Source organism: Elephantulus edwardii, unplaced genomic scaffold, assembly GCF_000299155.1.
Source record: "Elephantulus edwardii isolate Elephantulus edwardi_28Jun2011 unplaced genomic scaffold, EleEdw1.0 scaffold00244, whole genome shotgun sequence".
In the NCBI taxonomy this organism is placed as follows: Eukaryota; Metazoa; Chordata; class Mammalia; order Macroscelidea; family Macroscelididae; genus Elephantulus; species Elephantulus edwardii.
The window spans coordinates 947,789-958,291 of NW_006399994.1; the positions used below are offsets into that span (position 1 = coordinate 947,789).

Here is a 10,503-nt window from a genome sequence, read left to right on the forward strand (position 1 = left end):
CAGATCTGATTTGACGGTACACGCACACAAAATAAAAAAAAAAAAAAAAAAAAAGAAATAAATGTTTCTTCAACACTTCAGTCTCTGACATTGCAAACATGACAGAAACAAATGAATTTCTTCTGACCTACAACACAGCATTTGACTTTGCACATTCAGGTTTTAGGATTTTGTCTCCTTATAGTCACATTTTCCAGTTTATCTATAATTGGCTCAAACACAGCCTCATCTCAAATAGAATCTACACTTCCTTTAACACGGCTGATACCATCATCTTCAAAAGTGCGTGTTAGATGAAAGATGCCATCACAGGTACTGATCAGAGATAAAAAGGCATTTCATGGCTCCTGACCATTGTGAGCTCCTTTCACAAGGCCAGCTATATGTATCACATGTAGAAAGGCAGGAATTTTGCTTGATGGTTTGTGGTTCTGGCAAAAAAGAATAACTTTTTATCTTGCACAGGTGCTCTATTTTTGTTGGAATCAATAGTGCAGAATGAGAAGTTTTCTGCTGAAGCCTGGCTATTGGTCAACAAAGTGAATAAAGCTGATTTCTGTGCTCAAGACTGGTGAAGACTTTGGGTCCCAGTGACAGTGGGAGACCAGCACTGCCAGCAGCTGAGGTGGGACTTTCCCCCACTCTGAAAAATGATGATGGGATCCCATTTATATATATACACACAAATTGCTTGGGGCAGTATTACCATTTTCAGAATAGCGTAATATGTTCTTTAGCCGTTGTTTTTCAGATACAGGTGCACTAGTCCCTCAGTTATGAACAAGTCCATTCTTTATTGCGTCTTTAGGCAGAATTTGTAATTAGGTAGCAACAGGTGCATAAGGCCCTGCTTAGCCTTTGTCCTGGTGGCCTAGCCCACAGGGAGTTGTGCTGCTAACTCAAAGGTGGCGCCTATGTGGTGGTTCAGATCCACCTGTGCACAGCGGAAGACAGGCCAACTCCTTCTCTGGGAAGACCTGCTGCAAGGCCACCTGGGAGGCATTCCCACTCCACTGCAGCGAGCTGGGCATTCTTAGTGCGAGAAAAGGTGCAAGAGCTTTTTTAATTCCTTAAATGCTACACATGAAGCAAGTGAAGGTGATTATGGTGAAGAATTTGTTGTGAATTAAGATTACTTCAATTGTTTTAAAATAAAATAAATTTAATAAAACTTAATGAGTAAGTACAACTTGTCCATAAATTGTAGGTTTATAAACTCCACCTTGATGGAGTGTGGTGGAGACTTAATGTAGTCTCTCTGCCTCTTTGTTTCTCTTCTTGATGAGTTCCCTCATCATGCATGGGTCGGTCTGTTTCATAGTATTTCATAGATCCATGATTTTTTTTTCCTCCTTAAACTGGATCATTTTCATTGTCTTATGGTCACATGGGGGAGTTCTGGTGATCTAGTGTATAAGGAATGCTCTGCCAATCCAAAGATAGGCAGTTTGAATCCATCTTGCCTGAAGAAAGATGGGAAATTACCTATAGAAAATTCACTGGTGGGTTGTCTATGAACTGGTTTCAAATCAAAGGCAATGGGTTTGTGTTCAGCTTTCTTAAGTTATCATCATATGTCTAATTTTTTCTTGTGCATTTTTTAATATTCTTACTTTGTTCATATACCAACTTCCTGATGGTTATTGGTAAAAGGTGGCAAAGGAGAGGAAGACCCTCGACCAGGTGGACTGACATAGTGACTGCTGAATTAGGATCTAATATATCAGGAAGTGTGAGGATGGCACAGGATAGGACAGGGTTCACCTCTGTTGTTCATAGGGTCGCTATGGCTCATACTTGACTTGACAGCACCTAACAACAATATCAACAAGATTCCTTCACTCTGTTTGCAATACAGCCTTTGGCCTAGACATAGGTTTTGCATAAGCACAATTAAGTATTCTGGGATATCCATTCTTCTCAATGTCAGCCATCACTTGTTTTGAGACACATAGTCAAATGCCTTTACATAGTTAATAAAGCATAAATAGACATTCTTCTGGTATCCTTTACTTTCAGTCAGGATCCATCTGACATCAGCAATGATATCCCTGTGCTACACCTCTTCTAAATTCTACTTGAACTTCTGGCAGTTCCCTATCTGTTTACTGTTCTAGCCACTTTTCAATGATCAGCAGTATGTAATATTAATGACACGGTTCAATAGTTTCCACATTCTGTTGGATCACCTATCTTGGGAATGAAAACAAATATGGACCACTTCCAATCAGTTTGACTAGACAGCTGTCCTCCATATTTCCTGGCATAAACTCATGAAGTCATCCAGGGCTGCATCTGTTAGTTGAAACAAGTCAGTTACTATCCCGTCAATTCATGGGGCTTTGTTTTTTGCCAATGCCTTCAACTTTCATTTCACCTTCCTCCTTTATTTCATTGGTGCTTCCTAAAGTTTTTCAGTTGGACTTGACCATAAAATAATTCCCAGTAGGTTTTCTTTTTTGCTACCTTGCTAGCACTCAACCTGTTGGGCACATTTTTATGCCAAAAAAAAAAGTTTTTCAGTGTCAGTCAATTCTTTTTGGTACAGTGCCTCTGTGTATTCCCTTCATCTTCTTTTGATGCTTCCTGAATCATTCAACATATTGTCATAGCATCTTTCAATATTCAGCTTGAAGCTTAAATTTGTTTTCCGTTTGCTCAGCTTGAGAAATGCAAAGTTCCTTCCTTTTTATTCTCCATTCCAGCTCTCTGCACATTCCATTGTAATAATTTGCTTTGTCTTCTTGAGCTGTCCTTCGAAATCTTCTTTTCAGCTTTTTTATTTCAGCATGTTTTCCCTTTGTTTTGGCTTCTTGATGCTTTAGTGAAATTCAAAGTAGCTTTTCAAATTTTTTTTAATGAGACATTTTTAATTTAATTTTTTTACCATCAAATTGTTTCCAACTGGCACAGGAGGAGATTGCTCCTCCTTCTCCTGCACAGCATCTGGTGGATTCAAACAACACACACAGCTTCTTGCAGCACAGCTTCTTGCCACTAGGTCACCAGAGCTCCCATCAGGGCCTCTTTTGACATCCATTTTGGTTTTTTCTTTCTCTTCTCTCTTTGTAATGACCTTTTGCTCTCTTCATGGATGATATCCTTGATGTCATCCTACAAATTATCTAGTCTTCAATCATTGGTATTCAATGCTTCAAACCTATTCTCAAGATGATTTTTAAATTCTGGTGAAATAGACTCAATATAATATTTTGGTTTTCATGGATTTCTTTTCATTTTCTTCAGCTTCAAGTTGAACTTTCACATGAGTAATTGATGGTCTGTTTCACAGTCTACTCCTGACCTTGTTTTGACTGCTATTGTTGAGCTTCTCCTCCAATGATTCCATCCACAGATGGAGTCAATCTGATTCTTATGCAGTCCACAAGGTGAGGCCTATGTATAAAGTCACCATTTGTGTTTTAAAAAAAAGGTATGTGCAGTTACACTCTTGGTATCAACACTCTTGGTACCAGCAGCCAGGAAATGAAAAGACGAATTGTACTGGGAAAGTCTGCTGTCAGAGACCTCTCCAAAGTACTGATGAGCAACAATGTCAGTCTGGAGACAAAGGGGTGCCTGATCCAGGCCATGGTCTTTGCAATTACTTGCTATGTCTCAGAGAGTTGGACAGTGACTAGGGAGGATAGAAGGAGAATTGATGCCTTTGAGCTGTAGTGCTGGAGAAGAGTGTCGAATATACCAAGGACTGCTACAAGAACAAACATCCTAGAGAGGGTGATACCAGGCTGTTCCTGGGAGGCAAGGATTCCGAAGCTTCGTTTGACATACTTTGGGCATGTTGCAAGGTAGGACCAGTTCTTGGAGAGGGACGTCATGCTTGGGAGGGTGGAGGGACAGCACAAGAGAAGATCCTTGATGAGATGGGTTGATTCAGTGACTAGGGTAATGAGGGTAAGTGTGTCAGAGACAAAAAAATGGCACAGGAAAGAGCAAGGATTAGGGCTGTTGTACATAGGGTCACTACGAGGCACAGGTGACTCAATGGCACATAAAAACAACATTTACCATGAATAAATTATTGAACAAACATAATTAAATCATTCTATTTAAAACCTCATTTTTGTCACCAAGTCCATCCTTTCTGACTGTACCATTCCTTCTTCATTGTTTGCAACTTTGTATCCCAGTCACCAATTATCAATAATTTCAAATGACATATTTCAACAGATACTGCCCTAGATGCGCTCACTAAGTTGTGCCAAGAAATCTGGAGGACAGCCACCTGGCCAACTGCCTGAAAGAGATTTATGTTTGTTTCCATTCCAAAGAAGGATGACCCAACAGTGCAGAAATTATGGAACAATATCACATGTATTAAGGTGTTCTTGGTCCAGGCCATGGTCTTCACAATGATGTGCTAGCCATCAGAAAGATGGACAATGACCAGGGATGATAGAAGGAGAATTGATGCCTTTGAGTGGTGGTGATGGAGATGAGTGATGACTATACATACGATGGACCGCCAGGAGAAGAAACAGGTTCGTCCTAGAGTGGGTGAAACCAGGCTGCTTCTTGGAGACAAGGATACTGAAGCTTCATCTAACATACTCTGGGCATGTTGCAAGGAGCGACCAGTCCTTGGAGAGTGACAGCATGCTTTGAAGGAGGGAAGGACAGAGAAAGAAAGGAAGATCATAGATAAGATGGATTGATTCAGTGTCTGGGGTAACGAGAATAGGTGTGTTAGAGATAGTAATGTTGGCACAAGATAGAGCAGGTTTCAGGGCTGTTGTACAGAGAGTCACTATGAGTCACAAGTAACTGACGACTAGACGCATATGACAATAACAACAAGCATTAGAAAGCGGAGATGGATTGGCATGAGCCAATTTGAATTAGACAATCATATGATCTATTATGCCAAGAATGAAAAAGTGAGGGGAAAATGGGGGTCACATTCATAGTAAAAAAGACCATTTGTCAATCCATTCTGAAATAAAATGTGACAGGATACTATCCATATACATACAAGGAAAACCTGTTAATACCATTATCATTCAAATATATGCACCAACAACTAGAGCAAGAGAGGAGGAAACAGAAAATTTTTACCAACTTTTGTAGTCTGGAATGGATCAAACAACCAACCAAAATTCACTAATAATAATAATTGATGACTGGAATGCAAAAGTTGGAAGAAAGGGAAAGGGATCAGTAGTTGAAAAGTATGGACCTGGGGACAGAAATGAGGCTAGAGATACAATGATAGAATTTTGTACAATCAATGATTTACCCATTGCAGATACACACTTATGCTATCTTAAAGCCTTTTAAAATGCACAGGAGGGAAACCTATGAGTTGGTTTTGATTCCATGGGAGAGTTTTTATTGTTGTGTTGTTGTTATGCCATGGAGTGGCCTGCGACTCACAGAGACTCTGTGTATAACAGCTCTGAAGCCTGCCCTGTCCTGAGCCAGTCTCACTGACTTTTGACACATCTATTCTCATTGCCCTACTTACTGTATTAGTCCATCTGATTTGGGGTCATCCTGTCCTGTGCTACCCCTTTATCCTTCCAAGCATGATGTCCCTCTCCAATGGCCAATCCCTCCTGGCCACATGTCCAAAGTATGTGAGACAGAGCTTCAAAATCCTAGCCTCCAAGGAGAAAATTAATCTCACCCTCTCCAGGACAGGTGTGTTTGTTCTCTTAGAAGTCCATGAAGGGTTCAAGACCCTTCCTCAGCACCACAACTCAAAAGCATTGATCTTCTGTCATCCTTAGTCATTGTCCAGCTCTCTGATGTATAGCAAGTATTTGCAAAGACCATGGCCTGGATCAGGCGTATCTTAGTCTCTAAACATTGTTGCTTCTCAATCTGGAGAGGTCCCTGACCACAAATTTTCCCAGTACAATTGTGGTGTTGTTGTTGTTATGTGCCGTCGAGTCGCCTACGACTCATAGCGACCCTATGTACAACAGCCCTAAACTCTGCTCTGTCCTGTGCCAATCGCACCATCTCTGACACTCCCATCCCAATTATCCCAGTCACTGAATCAATCCACCTCATAGAGGGCCTTCCTCTCCTGCGCCGTCCCTCCACCCTCCCAAGCATGATGTCCCTCTCCAAGGACCGGTCTCTCCTCACAACATGTCCAAAGTATGTTAGACGGAGCCTCAGAATCCTTGACTCCAAGGAGCCACCCGGTTTAACCCTTTCCAGGACAAATCTGTTTGTTTTCCTAGCAGTCCATGGTATTCTCAATACTCTTCTCCAGCACCACAGCTCAAAGGCATCAATTCTCCTTCTATCCTCCTTGGTCATTGTCCAACTGTCTGAGGCATAACAAGTGATTGGGAAGACCAAAGCCTGTATCAGATGCACCTTAGTCTCCAGAGAGACACCATTGCTCTTCAGTACTTTGGAGAGGTTCCTAACAGCAGACTTTCCTGTGGCAATGCACCTTTTGATTTCACCAGTACAATTAGTCTTTTGATTTCCTGACTGCAGGTGCCAAGAGTGTTGATTGTGGGCTGAGCAAGTTGAAATTGTTAACAACCTCAACCTCTTCTCTATCATGGTGCTGCCAATTGTCCAGGTGATTAGAATCTTTGTTTTCTTGATGTTGAGCTTCAATCCATATTGAAGACTACAGTTCTTAACTTTCTGCAGCAAGTACTTCCAGGTCCTCCTCCGTTTCAGCAAGCAAGGTTGTGTCTTCTGCATAATGCAGATTCTTGATGAATCTTCCTCCAATCCTGATGCCACATTCCTCTTCTTAGAGTCCAGCCTCCCAGGTGATCTGTTCCACCAATAGATTGAAAAGGTATGGGGAGACGGAACAGATCCCTGACACACTCCTTTCCTGATTTTGAACCATACAGTGTTTCCTTGCTCTGTTCTTAAGACTGCTTCCTTGTCTGAGTATAGGTTTCACATGAGCACAATCGTCTTAAGGTTAGCCACAACTTGTTGTGATCCACACAGTCAAATGCCTTTGCATAGTCAATGAAACATAGATATACATTCCTCTGACACTCTGCTTTTGACCAAGATCCATGCATCCATCTGACATTGGTGATAATGTCTCTAGTGCCATGACCTCGTTCCATTAAAAAGTTCCACTAGAGGGAGCTGTTTACCAGTGTTGTTGTGAAGTATCCTATGCAAAACAGAATGAAACACTACCTAGTTGCAAGCCGTCTTCATAATCTATGTTACCTGAATCTGAATACTAGTATTTTTTTTTTAACACAAGACTATGCTTATATCCAATTCTCCCCTTAGGATATGTAGAGCTTTCAAGAGTTTTATTAAATCCATATATTGGGCTCATGGTATAGTAAGGACACCTCAAACTTAAAAATGCACTTGTGTCATCAACAAACGAATGGCTACAAAAGCTCTGGTATATTCACACAACGGAATACTATGCAGCATTGAAAAACAAGGAACTCATGAAATATACAAAATGGATGGCCCTCGAGGGATAGTATGCTGAATGAAATATCTCAGTCACAAAAGGATAAATATTGCATAGTGCCACTGTTGTAAAATGGGACTGACATCGGGGTTGGGGAATAAGTAATGCATACTGCATTGAAACAGATGAGGGAGAGAACTGTTTAAAAGGGATATATGATCAGGTACTGTTGTCATGATAAGAGTCCAAAATGAAGGCTGCATAGTGGACTGTGTGTGTGTGTGTGTGTGTGTGTGTGTGAATTGTGTAACAATGAAATAATTTTTCTTTTACTTTTCAAAGAGAAGAGCAAACTGGGGGTAGGAGTGGGCTGGGAGAAAAATGCAATAAGGAATGAATGGGGAATTACAAAGTCTGTAAACGTGCATTAAAATTAATAATAACAAAAAGAAAATACAAAAAATAAACAAACAAAAAACAAAACAAAGCAAAACAAAAAAAGCACACATGACCCAAGAATCTTGTTAAAATAAAAGGCTTAATTAATTAAGTCTGAGTAGGAACTGTGGTTGTACATGTCTGACAGGCAACTGTCATGCCTTATTACATTGTTTGTGATCTTCCATTTGATTAGCAAAGACTGAAAGAGGTTATTGGATAATTATATAAAAATTATATATAAAAATAACAATTAATCAACTTGTAAGCTTCATAAAAAATGTAGGGATTTTTTGTGCTTTGTTAGTTCAAGAGTTTGCAGTGTCCTGAACAATTCCTAGAACAAAGTCGATGCTCAAAAAGTATTTTTCCAATTAAAAATTAATGAGGACGCTTTCTGCTGACCTGTTCGGCAGCGGCGACTGTGGCTGTTCCTGCCTCTCTGCCACCTCTTCCCGGCCTACATCACGGCTGGCGGCCTGGCAGGGTGCGAGGGGGCTACGGTAGTTGTAGACACCTGCCTCAAACAAGGTATTCCACAGTGGCACTGTGGGAAACTCATGCTGAGATACTGACGCCATTAATAAATATGGTCACATTTCGTGTTTTCACTCTGTTGTCAGCCTAATGCAGGGTTCAAAGACCTATGACTCTTTCCAAGATGAACTTGAAGATTATATAAAAATATAGAAGGCCAAGGTTTAGAGCCAAAGACTTGTCTCAGAAAACTGAGAGAAGATTATTTGGGAACTTTTGGGTACAAAGAAGTTGATTCCAGACTCAGATATAGAATGTCTGATCAGAGAGTCTCATATGGAACTGTCCAGGCTTACTTCCCAAGACCATGTAATATTCCTTGAACACTGGAGAACCGGTTACCTCAGCGGTTTCCAGCTTTTGACAGTAGAATGAGGCCAGATCCTCCAAGCTACGATAAACTGTCCAGGGACTATTCCTCAGGAAAGCCAGTGCCGCTGAACCTTAGTTAGCAAGACTGTCATTGTGGCTCATACACTGGAAAATCTGACATTTACAAGCAACTCTCAGAAAGAGTACCACTGCCCACCAAGCCAGTCATAGAGAAATGCACCAGAAAAGAAAGAGGCACCATGTGGAGGACAGAGAAAAGCAAGAGGAGGAGCAGCCCAAGCATAAGAAGAGTTGTGAGCAAACAGACTCAGACAAACAGAAAAGCATCCAAGGAAAGCTAACAGAGGTGGAAACAGCCAGTGTTGGTGATGGAAAACTGAAGACTCGAAAGGAGAAAAACCACTGGAAGCATAATAAAGAGAAAAAGACTCAAGGCCAAGAAAAGACAGATGAAGAGATGCTGTGGATTTTGAAGCCATTGAATTTAGGGGGAAAATAGTTGAATGGAGTTTTTTTTGGTTTCATGAGGTGGATGTTCTATACTTTTTTCTCCTTATATGAGCCGATACTTTAACATCTAATGAAGACTGGATGAAAAGAAAGTATTTTCATAAGTTTCTTTTCCGGTAGCAAAGAAAAGCGATTATTTTTTCTTACTTTCTAAAAACATCATTACAGTTTTCTTCTATGTCATTTTCCTTAATCACAATGACTCTGGTTTTTATTCATTAAATTGCTGTGGTAGTAGAGTCATTCGAGAGGGTTAATAGACTTGCAGACTCTATTTCTTGGCTGGGTATGCTTTAGTTTTAATGGGATACTTTTGGGTATGTTAGTTTTATATATGAAACAATTTAGATTCTTTGTTAACTTTAACTTGCAGTGGAAAGTGAAATGCTTTATAATAATAAACTTAGATTAAATATGGTTTAAAAAATGAATGAGGACTTAATGTCTATGTATTTATGTGCATTAACTAGTTTGATCTTCCCATCAGCCTTTGGCATATGGTTCAAATCCACCAGCTGCTTTATGGGAGAAAGATGGGCAGTCTTCTCACATGCTATTTACTGCCTTTAAAACCCTGCTGGAGGGTCAGCCAGGAGTCTGACAGCTGAGTTCACAGTATATAACATAACAGCAGCCTTTGTGATAAGTTATATCATTACTTCTCTTTCATGAGACACTAACTTGAACCCCCTAACTCTGACAATTCCACAATGGAATCAGAATTTAAACCCAAACTGCTGCACTTGGTATGTACTTATCAGAATACTGTATTATAATGACACTGATGTTTAGGTAGTTCTAACCAAGAAAAGACAGATTGCCAACTATTTTCTTTTGCTTAGCTCCATAGTCAACAGCAGTTAAGAACTCAAAAGACATATTACGTTGGGGAAATATGCTACAAAGGACCCTCCAAGGTTCTAAAAAGCAAGGATTGTCAGTTCAAAAACTAAGATGTGATCAAAGTCATAGTATTTTTAGTTGCTTCCTATAGGAAAACTGGACAATGAATAAGATGACAGGAAAAAAATTAATGCCTTTGAATTGTGGTACAGGCAAAGAGTGATGACTATCCCATGGACTGCCAAGAGAACAAGCAAATCTGTGATGGAGGAATTGCAAACAAGGTGCTCCTTAGAGGCAAGGTTGGTGAAACTTTGTTTTCTATACTTTGGACATATTACCAGGAAAAAGACATCATGCTGGGAAAGGTAGAGATGAGTGAAAGAGAGGAAAACTCTGATCGAGAAGGATTGATACAGTGACGGTTACAATGAGCTTGAGCTCACTGGATA

At 40.2% G+C, this 10,503-nt stretch overlaps 2 pseudogenes; one reads left to right on the forward strand and one right to left on the reverse strand.

The window, feature by feature from the left end:
• The window catches only part of LOC102877218, an 11,014-nt pseudogene extending 2,605 nt beyond the window's left edge, over positions 1-8,409 (reverse strand).
• A 46-nt stretch (positions 8,410-8,455) lies between these two features.
• On the forward strand, positions 8,456-9,197 carry LOC102877617 (annotated as a pseudogene).
• The last annotated feature ends 1,306 nt before the right edge of the window (positions 9,198-10,503 follow it).